The following is a 16992-nucleotide window of genomic DNA, read 5'->3' as shown; positions in this document are numbered from 1 at the left end:
GTCTCGGTGTATGTGTAACATTTCTCCCCCAAAGGAATTCTTTTAGCCAGCTGCATGTTTTTGTTTCACCCTCTGCAAATCCATTCTTTGTGAGAGAAGGTATGTTATTATTTTGAAGACTTGAAACCTTTCAGTCTCACAGAGGGTAAGATGTTGCAAGCTAGTGACAGTAGCTGTGTGCCTCAGACCTTACCCAGGATGGGCTGGGCAAGTGTCAGACCAGGATGTTTTCACAGCTGGCCAATGTTTGTGGGTAGCATAGAGTTTGGAGTAACATAGAAGTGTTGGCCTCTGTCCACGAACATCACGTGATAGAGACGGCTTAGGCAGTTGGGTAGCTTTAATCAAAGGACCAAGCATCTAAAGAGTAGGATTTATCTCATAGAGAAAGCCTTCTTATGCAATAAGAAGGCTACTGAAAGCTGTTCTTTGTTTAACCCGAGAATTCAGCTGCTGTGGGCCTTGAAGACTTTCTTGTTTGATCCTCGTTGGGTGTTCCTACTGTCTAGGCCCAGGAAACCGCATTTTACTCCTCTGAGAAGCAGAAAAGGAAGAAGACATTAGACTGACTTATGCTAAAGTCACTGGCCTTGTGAACTTACCACACATCAAGGATTAGTTCAGGAGAGCTGAGATGCTGCAAAATAAAAATAATGGACAAAACTCTTAGCTGAATGTGTGCTTCCTTATGATAGAGAGTCTGTAACTTTCATCAGATTTTCAAAAGACAATCTATGTTCTGGGGGCTATAGAGCCTATAACTGCTCCATCAGAGGATCCAACTTTGCTTTCCAGCATCCATGTTGGGTGACCCACAGTCATCTTGACTCTATCTCCTGGGACATTGACATCTGGCTTCTATGGGTACCAACACTCACGTGCATATATCCACACACAGACACACACACATGCACACCATTTACCTGGTCCTCTCACCCTCCATTCCCCCACTAAAAAAAAATTAAGACTTGTGTTAGGTTGTTCAGTATAAAGTCAGAAAAAAAAATCCGATTGAAAAGACCAAACTAAGTCTGAATAATTAGATAGACCACAGCAAGAGGAGAAGCAGTCGTACTGGTAGATACAGTGAGGCTTGGTTGCATTGCACAGGCCTGGACACCATCTCTCAGAGGGGCGTGAGTAAATCAGAGTTCTCCACATGAAGCATACCTAGAGGAAGGATCCAGACATCATGTAACATGTGTAGACGAGCTGTAAGATGGAAACTTATGTGGATATCTAATGTTTTCAAATTGTTATATGACTTACAATTAAGGATTTTTTTTAAATTTTTCTATTTGTATAGGTGTTTTGCCTGTCTATGTCTACACACAGCGTGCATGCACAGTGCCTTCAGAGGCCAGAGGAGGGCAGCGAAACCCCTGGAATGGGCGTGGCAGATAATTGTTAGCAGCCATGTGTAGGATACTGGGAACCAAACCTGGCTCCTCTAAAAGGGCAGTCTCGTTTCTGAACTGCTGAGCCATCTCTCCAGCCCAGATTTAAGTTTCAACTTTTAACAGTTTTAAGACTTCAGATGTAGAGATGGTGGAAGAACACTTGTGCCAGGCTAAAGTTACAGGGGAAAAACAATAAAAGGACAAACAAACCCTGAATAGCTAAAATCTAGGCTCTGAGCCTCTTGAGAGTGCTGTTTCCAACATTTCCACCTGCCTCGCCTGGCACCATGGGTGTAGGGAATAACCAGGGAAAGGACTTACTGCATCAATAAAGGTACTTCCTTGTGGGAGAGTGCAAAAAGCGCTCACTGTCAAGAAGCAAGGCATGTATTATCAATTGCCTCTTGCCACCACAAATTGTACCTAAGTTCATGTCAGAGACAGTCCCTGTTCCCATTACTACAGAACTCACTTGGATACTGAGCTGCCATGAGGTACATCTGTGCAGGGGTTCTAGGTTATCTCCATGCATGGTCCTTGACTGGAGTGTCAGTCTTAAAAAAAGACCCCTGTGCCCAGATTTTTTGGTTCTGTTGCTCTCCTTGTGGAGCAAAGTTTGGCTATGAGTCTCAGCATCTGCTTCCATACCCTGTTGGGTAGAGTTCCTTCTGAGGCCCTCTGTGGTAGGCTTCTGTCCTATTCCCTATTTTTTCTCCCTCTTCAGATGTCTATCCCATTTGCCTTTCTGAATGAGGATTGAGCATCTTACCCAGGGTCCTCCTTTTTGCTTCTATCAGTGGGCTGGGGGAGAGACAGGGGAGAAGGGGGAGGAGAAGGGGGAGGAGAAGGGGGAGGGAGGAAGGGAGGGGACTACAGCTGGGATACTAAGTGAATAAATTGTAATAAAAAAGTTTTAAATGCTGGGGGAAAAAGATATAATGAAGCAAAGCTCTCCTCTCTCATGTAGATTATTCTCTAGGCCTCTGGTCCCCCCCAGACCCAGTGACAGGGTAATCCCTGCTGGTTAGTCAACAGCTCTCAGAGGCTGCTACTTTCTGCCACCACCACCTGGTTCTGCTGTCTGGTTCCGCCACCCAGCTCTCTGGTTGGACTGGAATGGGCCTGGTGTGTATTGATTGGTCAGGCCTGCAACAGAGACAAACACATGTCACTCCTTCATATCTGTCCATACCCCAGACCATTAAGCGAGTTGCTGACTGTGACCAGCAGGGAAGGACACAAAGGGGGGACCTTGCTTTCTTGCCAGGGTAAGAGTGGAAACCTGTGTGGATGCCTCTGGCCCCAGCCCTAGAGCCTGCAACTGAGTCAAGAAAGAAGCTAGGAAAGACTGGACAGGAAAGCAGAAATGGAGGTAGGTAACCTGTATAATCATTGCTCCTTCTTTCAAGATCACAGGACAAACACCTGACTTCACCTCTTACCTGGGATGTCCTCGACAGTGGCCCGCTGAAGGACAGTTGGTAGATATCGGCGTCTGTCAGGATAATTCTGTTACTTGTCCATTAACATATTCTGGAAAGCAAGCTGTATGTCTGCCCGTCTTCTCTTTTCCCGGAAGGTTGTTTACTATTCCTCTACGTGTTTCAAGTTTTACAGAGATTTACTTTCATCTTTCATTATAGGGTATCAGATGGTAATCATGTGATGGATTTCCATCGACTGTGGTCTCACCAACATAGCACTTTGCTCCAGAGTTTTGCTTATATGCTTCTTTCTGCTTACAAGATGTACCAGAGAGGACAGTGCATATAATTCTATAATTCTAAGGATATAGTATCCACTCAGAAGTGACAGGATGTCTCAGAAAAATCACATGCATTTCTCTGCTTTAGAACATAAGGGGTTAAAAAGTCCTGAAATTCCTGGAGCAGAATCAAGCCTATTTACCTAAGCTTATCACCAGAGCAGCCAGGTCAATCATTTACTGACTCAGCACCATTTCCTACCTTTAACGGAGGACCACCAAAGACCTTGCCTAAGCGAGTGTCCCCATAGAACACGCATATGGTTATATGGAAGGCGTTCTCAGAAGCTTGAGCCCGTATGCCTTTCTAACCCCTATGGCCCCTCTGTTCTTTCCAGGGTGGTAAGCACCAGAGCATGTATCAGCTCAGTGATATATTAACTCAAACAAGACTAACACAGAGACCCGATGCCTAGTTCCCTTCAAGCGCAGGAGGCGGGAGCTTTAGAAAGAGCCTCATCTGTCCCTGGATACCCAGGAAAGGTACTCTAGAGGTCCAGCAAGACATTAACTGATTCTTGGAGGAGAATAACATTATGTAGGAAGAATAAGGAAGCGGTAGAAATTTCCTCAATTCTACATATTCCAGAAACTTTCCTTTTAACAAATATGACCCATTCTTCTTTAGTCTGAATGTAACCCCACTAGCTGCAGAAGTGGCTTATTGCCACCACACAGACCTTTCAGGCTTGTGTAATGGTTTCTCCTCTTATGATTAGTAGTCAGGTGTTTGGGAAGCCCAATTCTTCTGAACTCCTTTTAGGGAACAGAATGACCCATGTGCTAGACAAAGTGATGTGTGATATTCATTTGGTCAATCATTTATGGCTAGGATGTGAATACCCCCAGGGGAGGATTGTGGCTGGAATTTTAGTGACCTTGACAGTTAATTTCATGCAGGAATTGAGAGCACTGTAGACCTTAAACCCCACTTGTGATTTGGAGAAAGGCTGGGCTACCTCCCAGAAACATCTTGGAGAATGAGGAAAACTGAATTCTGTGGTGATGCTGTGCAAAATGTTTAATGTGTCTCTAGCTGCAGTCTTGGGTGTGTCTGTAAATGACGCAAGTGACAGAGGCAGTTTTAAAGAAGGCAAAGGCTTCAGAGCATTAAGATATACTCACTAGATTTACCGAGAGTAGTGTAGGCTTCCTTCCAGGACTTACATGTCCTTTTTATGTAACATCTAGCTCTTCCTAGAATGTCAGTGAGGTAGGGTTTTCTGTACCTTGAATACTGGCTAGGCAGAGATTACTGTTGGGATTGACAGGCTTAGCATAAGCACTGTCATTCCTTTTACACATGAGGAAGCTGGAACCACGGAAAGTCAACTATGATGTCTATGATGATGCTGTGGTCAGAGCCAGAGTCACCACTGGACTCACTTCTGCCTTTTTCTCAATCTGTTGTCTCTCTGTGTGTCATAGGCTTGAGAATGCAGAATAGTATATCCGAGAGAGCCAAGACAGCAAGGTTAACAATGCTCACCAACACAGATTATGCTACACTGGTTGTGCCATCTGGGTGTGTACCACTATACCCCAAAGGCACAAGCAGTGGACTACACACTTCTTTGATGGGAGGTAAAGGAAGAAACAGGCAGGAAGCAACAGGAACTACGGCCAGATGTAGCAAACACTTGAGTGTTCTTGATCCTAGTGAACTAAGATCATTCTGAGGTTCAGACTCAGCCCCTCTCATTTCATTCCCTCAATCCCCTGATCCCTCATGGAAGTATAAAATCAGAAAACAAAATGATGCCACCAACATCTCTGGGTACTCAAAAGTATACCTTCTCATGCATCCCAGCTAATGTCTGTTAGCCTAAATCCAAGGGATTTGGTAGAAGGAGGCTTTAAGCAGGAACCATTAACAATCCATTCTATCAAAGCTCCAATATCTGCAACTACATAGACACATGTTGGCTCGGAATCTCAGTTTCTAATGCTGTGAAGAGACACCATGACCACGGCAATTCTTATAAAGAAAAACATTTCATTGAGGCTGGCTTACAGGTTCAGAGACTTAGGATATTATCATTGTGGTGGTGTGCAAATATATGGTACTGGGGAAGGAACAAAGTTCTACAACTGGGTCTTTAGGCAGCAGGAAGAGAGTATGAGAGACACTGGGCCTGACTTGAACATTTGAAACTTCAAAGCCTGCTCCCACCATGACATACTTCCTCCAAAAAAGGGCACACCTCCTAATAGTGCCACTCCCTATGGGCCAAGCATTGAATCACATAAGTCTATGGAGGCCATAGCTATTCAAACTACTTGAGTGGTTTGTTGTTTAAGAAGTAACTAATCTACAGCAACAAGCTTTCCTTTGCCCTCCAGTCCCAAGTTCTGTTGACTTCATATTTCTCTTTAAAATGGCATTAGATGTCTGGCACAAATTTTAAGGCAGCCACAATTCCCAGTATTTACACGATTAAGATAAAGATGTGCCAACATGAAAAGTGGTCAGTTGAACAAGGTTGAACAAAGGATTTCTTCTTTTGACTGGCCTGCCTATACATGCCTCAAGAATATGGCAACAAAGATCTTACAAGTAGGATTTTTTTATTTGAATCATCATGTCCACCTTCTTAGTCAGTTGGCCTCACATGAACTATATTCCTATGTTGTCATTCTTTTCTAAAACTTCAGAAGAAACAGAGAAAGCTGTAGTGGGAAGACAATGTCTCCAAAAAATCTCTCCACCTATATCAAATTTTAGATGAAGAAATGATAAAATGACATTTACTAACCTTTTTAATTAGTTCCAGAAAAACCTATGTAACTTGCCCACATCACAGATTTATGAACATGAGGTAGCCTTTAGGATCTATGTAGTCTGAAAGCCCATACTCTGTGCCACTGCTCAGGGAAACAAGTCTATACAGTAGTAGCTATACTCTGTCTGTTGCCAGTGTAAAAAGGTGAAGAGTTGTTTTCTAAAGCACTTGTTTGGCTCTCAGAGATTATCTTTATTCTCTTCCCTGTTCCCCATCAGATATTTTTTGACCCTGTAGATATATAGAGCCCTTCCTTCTAAAGAAAGTGCCATAAAATAACCAGCAATGCCCACAGGTTTTATTGTGATGCCTTTAAGCAGTTATGACAATTCAGACCTTTGTCACACTCTTCTTTTTGCTTATTTGATTGGGTTTAATGTAATATAGAGGGACAAAAGTTTGTTTTGTTTTCTTTTTTTTTTTTGTTATCACTTGTGCAGGCAGTGATAAGAGCTTTGGCATGCTAGGCAAAACTTACTATCCTCAGTTCTCTACAAGATTTTTTTTTAAGTTGATTTCTGTGGTCACATTGGTCTTAGAGAAAACTCGACTTTTTCAAGACCTTCTTTCTAGTGTCTCCATTGTTTTATTTCATGTCATAACAGCCATTTTAGATAATCACTGTATTTATGTTCTGTCCTTTTAGATAATAAACTTGAGAGTTGATCCCACTAAGAGCTTTTCTCAGTCCTCGCAGCCAATGAGCTAAGAAGCTCTCAAAGTCTTTATTCTATTTTTACTTTTTTTTTTGGTTGTACTACACAAGGATTCTTCTAGATGTTTAAGGCCCCCAAAGGAGAGCAATGAAGCCCACAGCTATTATCAGCCCTGAAAAATGTCAAATGATTACACAACCTGTTCCCAGGCTATAGAGACCCATTCAAACAACAATTCCTTTGCTTTTGACTAGAGTTCTACCAGGTCGGAGCCATAGTCCTGTTACCCTAATTAGATTTGGGAGAGTAAGGAAAATGAAGGCAGCTATTGTTGTTTAATAAAATCTAAGGGCTGAGATCTTTGCCCTTGAGCAAAGCAAAATGAGGAAAAAAATAAAAATACTGCTTCCCAATCTGTGTCCCTTGAGGTAGTTTGTACTGGGGACCCATCGGTGTCTCCAAGTAGTCATCTCCTAGTTGGCCTAGCAACCAAATCTATCCTTTGGGTTTCTATGGACCTTGAGGTTCAGTAAGTTTGAGGTAAGCAACAGAGAAAAATGAAATTCCTATCATGGCCCATCCCAACTTCAAAACTGTTGTACTTCTTCCTCTAGCTTCAAGGTCAATTTTATTTATAGGAACAGTAAAGGAGTGGAATGTAAAAACAATAACAACAATAACAATGTAATTTACCAGAGCTTGAAGAGCTTCCCAAAATGTAAAATGAAAATGAGACTTTCACAGAAACCTCCGACTGTATTTGGAAGGCAGAATTCAAACAGTTTTAATTTTAAGTTTTGCTATACACTGAGGTAACTCATAAATCTTCATATATATAAATGCAAAATATTTCCTACAGAGATTTCTAACTAGGCAGAATGATCTTTTGTCATCACTGGCTTGCTGTTTTCAAGGGTGCATTTCTTAAGAAAAACCTTGGAGAGTGCCTTTGGCTGGCACTCCAGTGGATGTCTGTGGAAAGAGGGATTTCATCCACAGGGCCATTTTGTGGTGTTCTCATTTGGTTTCACAGGGTGAGAAGGTAAAAGCTTGTGGTTAGGATGCATGCATGTTGCAAGAGGAAAGGAAATACAGAGACCAAGCAGGAGAGTTCGCAGGGAAGAGATCTATGGCAAGCTTCTTCACAGCCTAAGAAAATTCCAGTATGACTCTGCCAACTCCAAGGCAATGAAGCCTCAACTTCAAACTCCTGGATGCCACAAAAGCCTAACTTTTTCTTAGCTAGAAATCATGAATTTAAGTGGAAACAATTCCCAGAATCTGAGTGGCCTCCATTGAAATTCGTCTTGTCTTGCATCTGTCTACACTATAGAGATCCCTTATTCTCTGTAGACATATTTTCATGTGTGTAACTTAAGTACATGCAGCAGCAAAAGTCACCCTTATCCTAGCTCCACCATTGTCTCTCTATGTAGGCTTGTGCAAAACATCAGTTTTGTGTCTAGGTTTCATTATTTACTGACGTATATCTTTACATGAACAATCCTTAACATCTGTTGATGGCTTACACTCAGTTTGGCAACAGAAATATGTTAGATACTCTTGTATAAGACCAATTTTGCAGGCCAGGCATGGTGGCGCATTTCTTCAATCCTCGAACTCAGGAGGCAGAAGCAGGAGGATCTCTGTAGGTTGCCATGGTGATGGTGTCCCTTCACAGCATTTTTCTTTTAGAATTCAAAACATTCATTATAAGAATTCTCTTCTTTTAAACTCACTTTGTAGTTAAATGAACACTTATCTACTGACTGTAGGTAAAATTAAGAACAAAAACTATTAAACGATCTAGTTAATCTACATATCCATCTTACTTAATGTTTATCACTTAATCATGTAGCCTATATCTCAATCATTTCTTACATTTATCTTAATTATTCTGAATAGAGATGGAGGAAAAAGCAAGTTATGTAACAAAAGTGAACAAAAAATACTGTATTATCTTTTATAGTATGGATAGTCAATCCCCACTCAGTTATACAACTATGGACTCTATCCAAGACCAGAATTGTATTTTACCATAAATTAAATAACTTCTTTGACAATTTCAGACATCTGTATGATGTGTTTTGGCTGCTCTCACTTTCTTCCTCCCAACCTCCCCCCCCATGCTCCCTCCTCCTATCTTCATGTCTTTTTTGTTGTGAGTATATTAGTTTAAGCATTCCTGTTTGTATGAACATTGATTTAGAATTATTCAATAGGACTTGATGGATTCTCAGTGGAATCAATGACTCACTGCCCCAGAATTCATGAGTAACCAATGGTTCATCAGGTAGGTTCTCCTAAGCTTCTCTAGGACCCATGACTGCCTACAGGCAAGCCCAGGCTTGTACAGGCTCAGTGCACACCCTTGCGGCTGTGAGCTTGTTTTCTTTTCTTTTTTTTTTTTTTGCATTTTTTTTAACTTTTATTAATTACACTTTATTTACTTTGTATCCCCCCCATAAACCCCTACCTCCTCCCCTGCTAATCCCACCTTCCCTCCCCCTTCTCCACACATGCCCCTCCCCAAGACCACTGATAGGGGAGGTCCTCCTCTCCTTCCTTCTGATCCTAGTCTATCAGACCTCATCAGGAGTGGCTGCATTGTCATCTTCTGTGGCCTGGAAAGGCTGCTCCCCTCTAAGGGGGACGTGATCAAAGAGCAGGCCAATCAATTTATATCAGAGTCAGTTCCTGTTCCCATTACTATGAAACCCATTTGGACTGCCATGGGCTACATCTATGTTATTTCCATGCACGGTACTTGGTTGGAGTATGGGTCTCTGGGAAGTTCCCTGTGTTCAAATTTTCTGGTTCTGTTGCTCTCCTTGTGGAGTTCCTGTCTCTCCAGGTCTTACTATTTCCCATTTCTTTCATAAGATTCCAAGCACTCTGCCCAACAGTTGGCCATAAGTCTCAGCATCTGCTTTAATAGTCTGCAGGGCAGAACATTTCAGAGGCCCTCTGTGGGCAGGTTCCTAACTTGTTTCCTGTTTTCTTCTTCTTCTTCTGATGTCCATCCTCTTTGCTTTTTGGGATGGGGATTGAGCATTTTAGTCAGAGTCCTCCCTCTTAATTAGTGTACAGATTTTAGTAGGTTTATCCTATATTATATAATATGTCATATAATATCATATAATGTCATATTATATAATATGCCATGTAATATCATATAATGTCATATTATATAATATGTCATATAATATAGGATAAACCTACTAAAATCTATACACCTAAAGAGCTTGTGTTTTCAATGGCAGTATCATTCCCTAGATATAGGATTTTGCAGTTCTCCCTTCCATCGTCTGGCTCTTACATTCTCCCTGGTCCCTCTTCCTCAATATTCACTGAGTTTGGGGGAGGGGAGCACAAATGCCTTGTTTAGGTGTGAGTATTCAATTGTCTCGTATTCTCAGTACTTTGAGTAGATATGAGTGTCTCGATTCACCGATTTTTATTGGGAAGAAGCTCCTCTGATTAAGGCTAAGGGAAGAATGCTTCTGTGTTTATAAATATAAGTAACTGGAAAGCAATTTGTCACCATATTCATGTAGCTAAAAAAAAACAGTAGTAAGGTCTCCCCTGGAGCCTACATATCAGGCATGAATTCCATTTTATGATGAAAGAATCAAATAAAACGAGAAAGTGGTTGGTTGTTCCTTAGTACATGCTAATGAATGTTAACAAAAACTTTACATAAAAAATATGGAGAGTCTGGTGAATGTCTGCTGCTCTTGCTGAGGCCTCATATGCTGACTCATCCATAACTCCAGTTCCGGGGGATTTTTTAAGCTCTTCTGGCCTTTGCACTGTCTGCCCAACACACGGTACATGTAACTTCATGCAAGCAAACACAAATACACATAAATAAAATAAATAAGCTCCTATGTCTTTCTTACGTTTGTAATTCTCTGTCACCCATTGAGGAGACTAACATCACCCATCTTTGTAGAGAAGGGGCCCATTCAGCTGGCAGATTGCAGTGAACCAGGCTTGAGTTCACATCTAGCTGCAGCCCTGGCATCATGCTGAGCCTTGTCTCACATGTGTCACTAATGAGAGCTTCAGAGAACAGACAGTCCTAACTACTATTTTTCCTTAGTAACTAAACAACAGCTCTTACAGGTGACACAGCCTGCCTGAGGTTAAAGAAACATGGCAGTGCGTCAGATGGAACTTTGTGTATTTTGGAAGAGGGAATGGGTAACCTGAGAAAAAGGTGGACAAGTATGGAGCTGATCCTGGCCTCCACTGAGAAACAGAACAATGGTCAAGAACTTTGGAGGAGTCTGCTCTGTATCCTGAGACCACCCCTGTCGGTCCACCTGCCACTCCCTGAGCCAAGCCAGTAGCCTCACCCAGCCTTACTCATCCAGCTCATTGCTGACTTACACTCGAGTTCCTGTTCCTTCTTGTAAGCTCCCAAGAAAGGCTATTTGTAATGAGGTCCATCAAGGAAGTGAGAATGCATCAAAGATCTTCCCTGAGGGTCCAAGCTGAAAGGGCAGTGTGCTTTGGAGAGGCTCTAATTTCTTCTTGTAATCTGCAGAAATGAAGGTCATCATGATGACTGGCAGGACTGTGGTATTCATTCCAAGCACTGCAATTTTATTTTTCTTTTCTTTTCTTTTTCTTTTTCTTTTTTTTTCTTTTCTTTTTTTTTGCCTCTGGGTTCTTTTATCCTGTGCTCCTTTTCTCCACCTAAAAAGGAAAGGTTACTGCTTGCTCATTATGACACCATGAATTGGGTGAATTGGTTTCTTTTCCTGTGCTGTGATACGTTGCTCTGACAAAAGTGGCTTATGTAGAGGAAAGGTTGTTTGAGGAAGTTTGAAGTACAGTAGTCCATCATGATGAGGAAGTCAGGATGGCAGGAGGTGGAGGCAGTGGGCTACTTTGTATCCACAGTCAGGATGTAGCAAAAGCTGAATGCTAGTACTCAGCTCTTGTCCTAGTTAAGGTTACTATTGCTTCCATGAAACACCATGTTCAAAAGCAACTTGAGGAAATAATCTATTCACCTCATGTTCCACATCATTGTTCATCACTGAAGGAAGTGAGGTCAAGAACTCAACCGGGGCAGGAACCTAGAGGCAGGAGCTGACGCACAGGCCATAGAGGGGTACTGCTTACTGGCTTGCTTCCACTGGCTTGCTCAGCTTGCTTTCTTACAGAACCTAGGACCACCAGCTCTGAGATGGCATAACCCAGAATGGGATAGGCCCTCCCTCATCAATCACTAATTAAGGAAATGTTCCACCAGCTTGCCTACAACCTGATCTTACGGAGACATTTTCTCAATTGAGTTTCCATCATCTTAGATGACTGTGGCTTGTATTAAGTTCACATAAAATTATCCAGCACAGCTAGTTCCCTTTCTCTTTTTTATTCCATCTAAGACCCCATTCAGTGAAGGGTGTCATTCACAATTAAGTTGGCTCTTCATTTTAATTATCCTAATGCAGATAATCCATCACTGGCATGTCAAAAGGCTTGTTCTGTTAAGCTTATAATATTATTAATCAATATTAGCCATCACACAGTGTATAGAAAAAAGCAACCCAGAGAAGTCTGGTTCACAGGAAGCCAATAATTACATTTAACACCAAGGTCTACATAAAATTTCCAATAAAGAAAATGTGGCATAACCATTGACCCTCTTTAGTTTATATTATTTCTTCAAACCCATATTCTCACTGAAGAGGCACAGTCCTTAAGATATTATATATAAATGTTCTTATGTCTCAGGATTTAGAGTCCATGTCACTACCCATTTTTGTCTCATTTGAAGAGAAGTCTTAAATATTGCCATATATTATAATTTTTGGGGTAGGAGCCAGTTCTACTAATTCAATAGGGAGAGTTTGGTCTACCAGCAGGATCTTCAAGTGGCTTTCAATAATAACAACAGAAGCAGTACTAAGTCTTCTTACATCTAAGCTCTTTGTCTATTTCTAATATCTCGTTGACTTCTTGGATAACTTCTCAGGAAGAGGTATTGTTAACTCAATAAATAATGGTTAGTTGATACTGTCCATACCATATTGGCTATAGTCATGTTTAATAATCCATAAAACAAACAAGTGGTCTCCAAGAGGCACCTTTAATGGTTTGAGTTCATTGTCCAGTTGGCAGAATTTACTATCAATCACTTGGGATACAGACCTCTAAGCAAGTGTGTGTGTGGCGGGGGATGGGGGGTGTCTTAATAACATTAATTGAGGAAGAAAGACTCACTCACTCTGAGTGGCACTGTTGCCTGAGTAGGAAATCCTGGATAGTGAGTTCTAGGATAGCCAGAGCTATATAACGATATGCTGTCTTTAAAAATGAATTCTGTTTTCCTATTTTCAAAAGCCTTCTGATTACTCATTCATATAGCTTTTCATAACTTTCACACAGCTACTAATAGCCAAGGAAGCCAGAGTCTATCTGTCTCCCATCTGAGGACAAAGACTCCCTCAATGGTTATGGCATGAATAGCAGAGTTTTCCCAGAAGAGGCAGGACACTTTCACATTTCTATTTTTACTACCCACTGGGCCAAAAGAGTGGGAGGCAGCATTTTAACCAGAAAGGGGGCTTTATACCATAAATTTTCAAGTACTTGCAGACTCTGAGTATCTTGCTGCAGGTGAGATACAACTAAAATAATTTACATTGTGTGTGTGTGTGTGTGTGTGTGTGTGTGTGAGTGTTTGCATAGAAAGACTCCCAATAAGACAAGGACAGTAGATAATTTTATAATAACAAAAAATGTCACAAGGACTATTCCTGGATGTGGTTTGTACAAAACCCAAATACTTGTTTGTTTTCTGGAATTAATTAGTATTCATTTAAAGATTGGACTTGAAGACTTCTAATGATAGCATACACCATGCTTTAAAATTGCTACAACATATTTTGATCATTTTTAGAAAAGGCACACTACAAGAACCTTTGGCATGCAGACAATTCTTCAGTGATATCTAAATAAATCTCAGGGTTGGTTAACTATATGAACTACAGATGTCTTCAGTAACTCATGCAATGCTAGATTACATATCCCATCACCATCTAGATGATTTTAGGTGATGTCATTACAAGGCTAACGAAATTTGAGGAAATTGACCCCCGGATACAGTGACTTGAGCATCATTTGTTCGACTGTGTGCATTGCTTGGATACATGTTTAACTTTATATATCAAACATGTATCCAACCGTGTCTGGTTTTGATTAATCTTTGGCTATTTCCTCTAAAGAGATTAGTTGAGGTCACCACACTTCTCCTTGGAACCCTTATCTGATGAATCTACAATTAGATTCCACTATTCCTCATGCTCATTTGTATCAAAACCTGTCAAGTTCCCCTTTTTCCCCTAGGCCAAGGTCATAACAACATGCTGGGATCAAATGTTTTCCTTTATTCTAGCACAGATCCAATAAGAAGCCATCTTCAGAGTGCCTAATGCATGTTGGACAGTGGACCAAGTGCTAAAGATTCAGGATGAATATGCACTTTGACAGTTGTTCTTAAAAAGTAGACCAATGTCTCATAGAGCAGATGCAGTCATCAGAGCATCATGCAGGGCTGGAAAAGTACCAGGAAATGAACACAGCACAGGCAACTTCCCAGTGGATGGATTTTCAGGAAGACAATTGGAAAAGCTGAGGTCTATGCAGGATTTCAATAATAATAATAATAATAATAATAATAATAATAATAGGACTCATATCCTTCCATTTTAAGAATCAGAATTGGAAGAAAATGTTGCTTTCTTTTAGGAATTTTCCTAACTCTCCTAAAGTTACCAGACTTATGGTAGCCCTGAGGAAGGAGGCTTTGCTCCCTAGAGAGGGAAAGAAAGAGAGAAATCCAGAGAGATAGTTTTAAAATAAAAAGCCGGAAAAAGAGATTGAAATTGTTCTCTTAAGCAGAGTCTGTGCCTGTTGCCTGTCTCTTGAGTGGAAGCATTAATTTAGAAACATTATCTCCAACCCAAACCTTTCACAGTCCCCTGTTCCAAGGGACCTTCTCCCGGTATACAGTCTTGTTATAAATCTAACCTCTACTCAGTTGTGCCTGAATTTTATCCTGGAGCAACTTGAAACAGAAATGGTGAATGAATAGAGCTAGACAAATGACAGAGAGGGCTCCTGATACGCATGGTACACAGAAAACATAAGACTAGACCAAAGAGCAGCCCACCCAGAAAATAGCCCCGGTGGTTCACATTAACTGCCAAATCCAACTTGGACGTAAAGCCCATTTTTGAACAGAGTATCACTCAGAAGGGTAAATTTCATAGCTTTCAACCTAGACTATAGACTCTTACAGTGACCTCCACAAACATTTAAGGTCTGATTGAAAACTTTTATCTCCTTAAGTCGTGTTGATGTTGCCTAAAGTGGGACCAACAGATTGTTGAATTGTCTGTCCGTTTTAGAAAAAGATCATAAACCAAACTTTTAGTGGAACAACTTGCATGTGAGTTTTAGCTTTTCATCTAGCTTGAAATAAAGAATATATGCAAAGGTTAATTAGGCTATGTTTAGCTGTGTTTAAAACTCCTTTTACTAATACAATACCACACGTGAAAATAGAAACAGTGAACTGGGAGAGAATATTTGCCACACAGGCAAAAACTGACTGCTTCTGAGACTTGCTAACTAATTTATGCCACTAAAGTCAGCAGCTGGCTAGAAAGGTGGCTTGAGTAAACTGGAAATTCACAAGTAAGAAAGGTTCATGAGCTGTATCGTGTATACACAGATGCCTCATTAGCAATGAAATGTAGGGAAATGAAAATGATAAGGTAGTATTCTTTACTGATTAAATTGGAAAAAATTGGCTGCTTAGCGAGCGGTATTGATGAACATGTGATATTGTAACTTGAGGAAGTGTCAATTGCTTCAACTTAGTAATTAAGGACACCTTGGCTAGGGAGATAGTTCACTGGGTCAAAGTACTTTGACAGCAAGCTTGATGACCCGAGTCACACAAAAAGCCAGATCCTGTGTCAGGCATGTGTAATCCCAGCCCTCCTACAGCAAGACTGAAGGAGGAAATAGAAGAATCACCCAGAAGGTCTTGGGCCAGATTGGCGTGGAATACACAACACAGATTTAAACACAAGTTATTTTCTGACCTCTAGGCCAGCAGCATGGCAAATGCATGTCTGTACTTGCATGAGCACACACTCACACACTAAATTAAATTAAAATAATTAAGGGACAAATTAAAACCCATAAAGATGTCTTATTGTGGATAAGTTTTGATTTAACAAGGAATAACACACCTCCAAGACTCACCCCCAGTGATATACTTTCACCAGCAAAACTCCACCTCCTAACATTTCCACAACTTTCCAGAGTAGCACTCTCAGCTGGTAACCAGGCATCCAAAACATGTGAAGACATTTCATGTTCAATCCACACTAACTCCAATTTCTGAGGCAACAAGTTTCAGCCAAAGATTAACGTGGAAGGTCGACCTTTTGTGTCAGTCAAGGAATCCCAAATTGCACTTTTTTTATGCACAGTATTTTGAACAAAAGTTCATCTAAGCCTTCTGTAGAGTAAACTGATAACATTCGTGGTTTTAATACTATGGATTTATGTCCATGTGTATTAAAGAGTAGGTAGCAGGGCTGGAGAGATGATTCACTAGCTAAGAGCACATACTGCTCAAAACTCCAGCTCCAGCTTCAGGGATGTCTTATGCCCTCTTCTGGCCTCCTCATGCAACTGCAGGAACATTGGATGCATACACACACAGACATATACTCATAAAAATAGATCTTTTATAGGATTATTTCAGTATGCTTCTTCATTTAGGCATTTTTTGAACAATTGTATTGAAGGTGCTAGGCACAAAAAAAAAGAATGGGTAGGAAAAAAAGCATGAAGCTAGTGCGCAAATGACTAAAATTTGAGAAAGTTACTTAATTCATGATCTATTCTAAATATGTTTATATTTAGGAATAAGAAAAAGAATTAGGGCAAAGGATCCTAGGGGTGGTCTTTGGATGTCCTTGTTCCTCTGCAGGTGTTCCAGTTTGCTCTGCTAAGACAAGTCATCTGGCTCTCCCTCTGGCTAATATTTGGCTTTGCCTAGGGAACCTCTCCTGTAAGGAAGAAACTATTACGTAGCCCAGCCTAGCTGATTGTTCTTGCATTGCTACAAACTTTTCATTTGGATTTCACACCATAACTCTTGCATCAGTAATTTTTTTAAACCTTCATTTGCCATTTCCTGTTTAGTTTTGTTTATTTTTTTATTTTTTTATTTTTGCTGGGTATATCTTTCTATGTAAGTGATCTCAAATCTTGTTTGGATATTTGGAGCAAAAGAGTTTATTGTCTTGTGAGGAACAGTAGCTCCTCTGGTGAGATCACCTGCATGG

General features: G+C 40.8%; 1 protein-coding gene across 6 annotated transcripts in view; it reads left to right on the top strand.

Moving 5' to 3' along the window:
* The first annotated feature begins 2591 nt into the window (after positions 1-2591).
* The window catches only part of Phldb2 (pleckstrin homology like domain family B member 2), a 207470-nt gene continuing 193069 nt past the window's right edge, over positions 2592-16992 (top strand). For 3 of the 6 annotated variants that reach the window (XM_060370494.1, XM_060370495.1, XM_060370492.1), the window contains exon 1: positions 2593-2772. The gene's annotated coding sequence lies outside the window, so the exon portion shown is untranslated. Of the gene's footprint in view, positions 2773-16992 lie in introns of all 6 variants that reach the window. The other 3 variants (XM_060370491.1, XM_060370489.1, XM_060370496.1) reach the window with 2 other exon arrangements.

Source organism: Meriones unguiculatus, chromosome 17 (genome assembly GCF_030254825.1).
Source record: "Meriones unguiculatus strain TT.TT164.6M chromosome 17, Bangor_MerUng_6.1, whole genome shotgun sequence".
NCBI classification, from domain to species: Eukaryota; Metazoa; Chordata; class Mammalia; order Rodentia; family Muridae; genus Meriones; species Meriones unguiculatus.
This window is presented reverse-complemented; position numbering and strand designations above follow the sequence as displayed.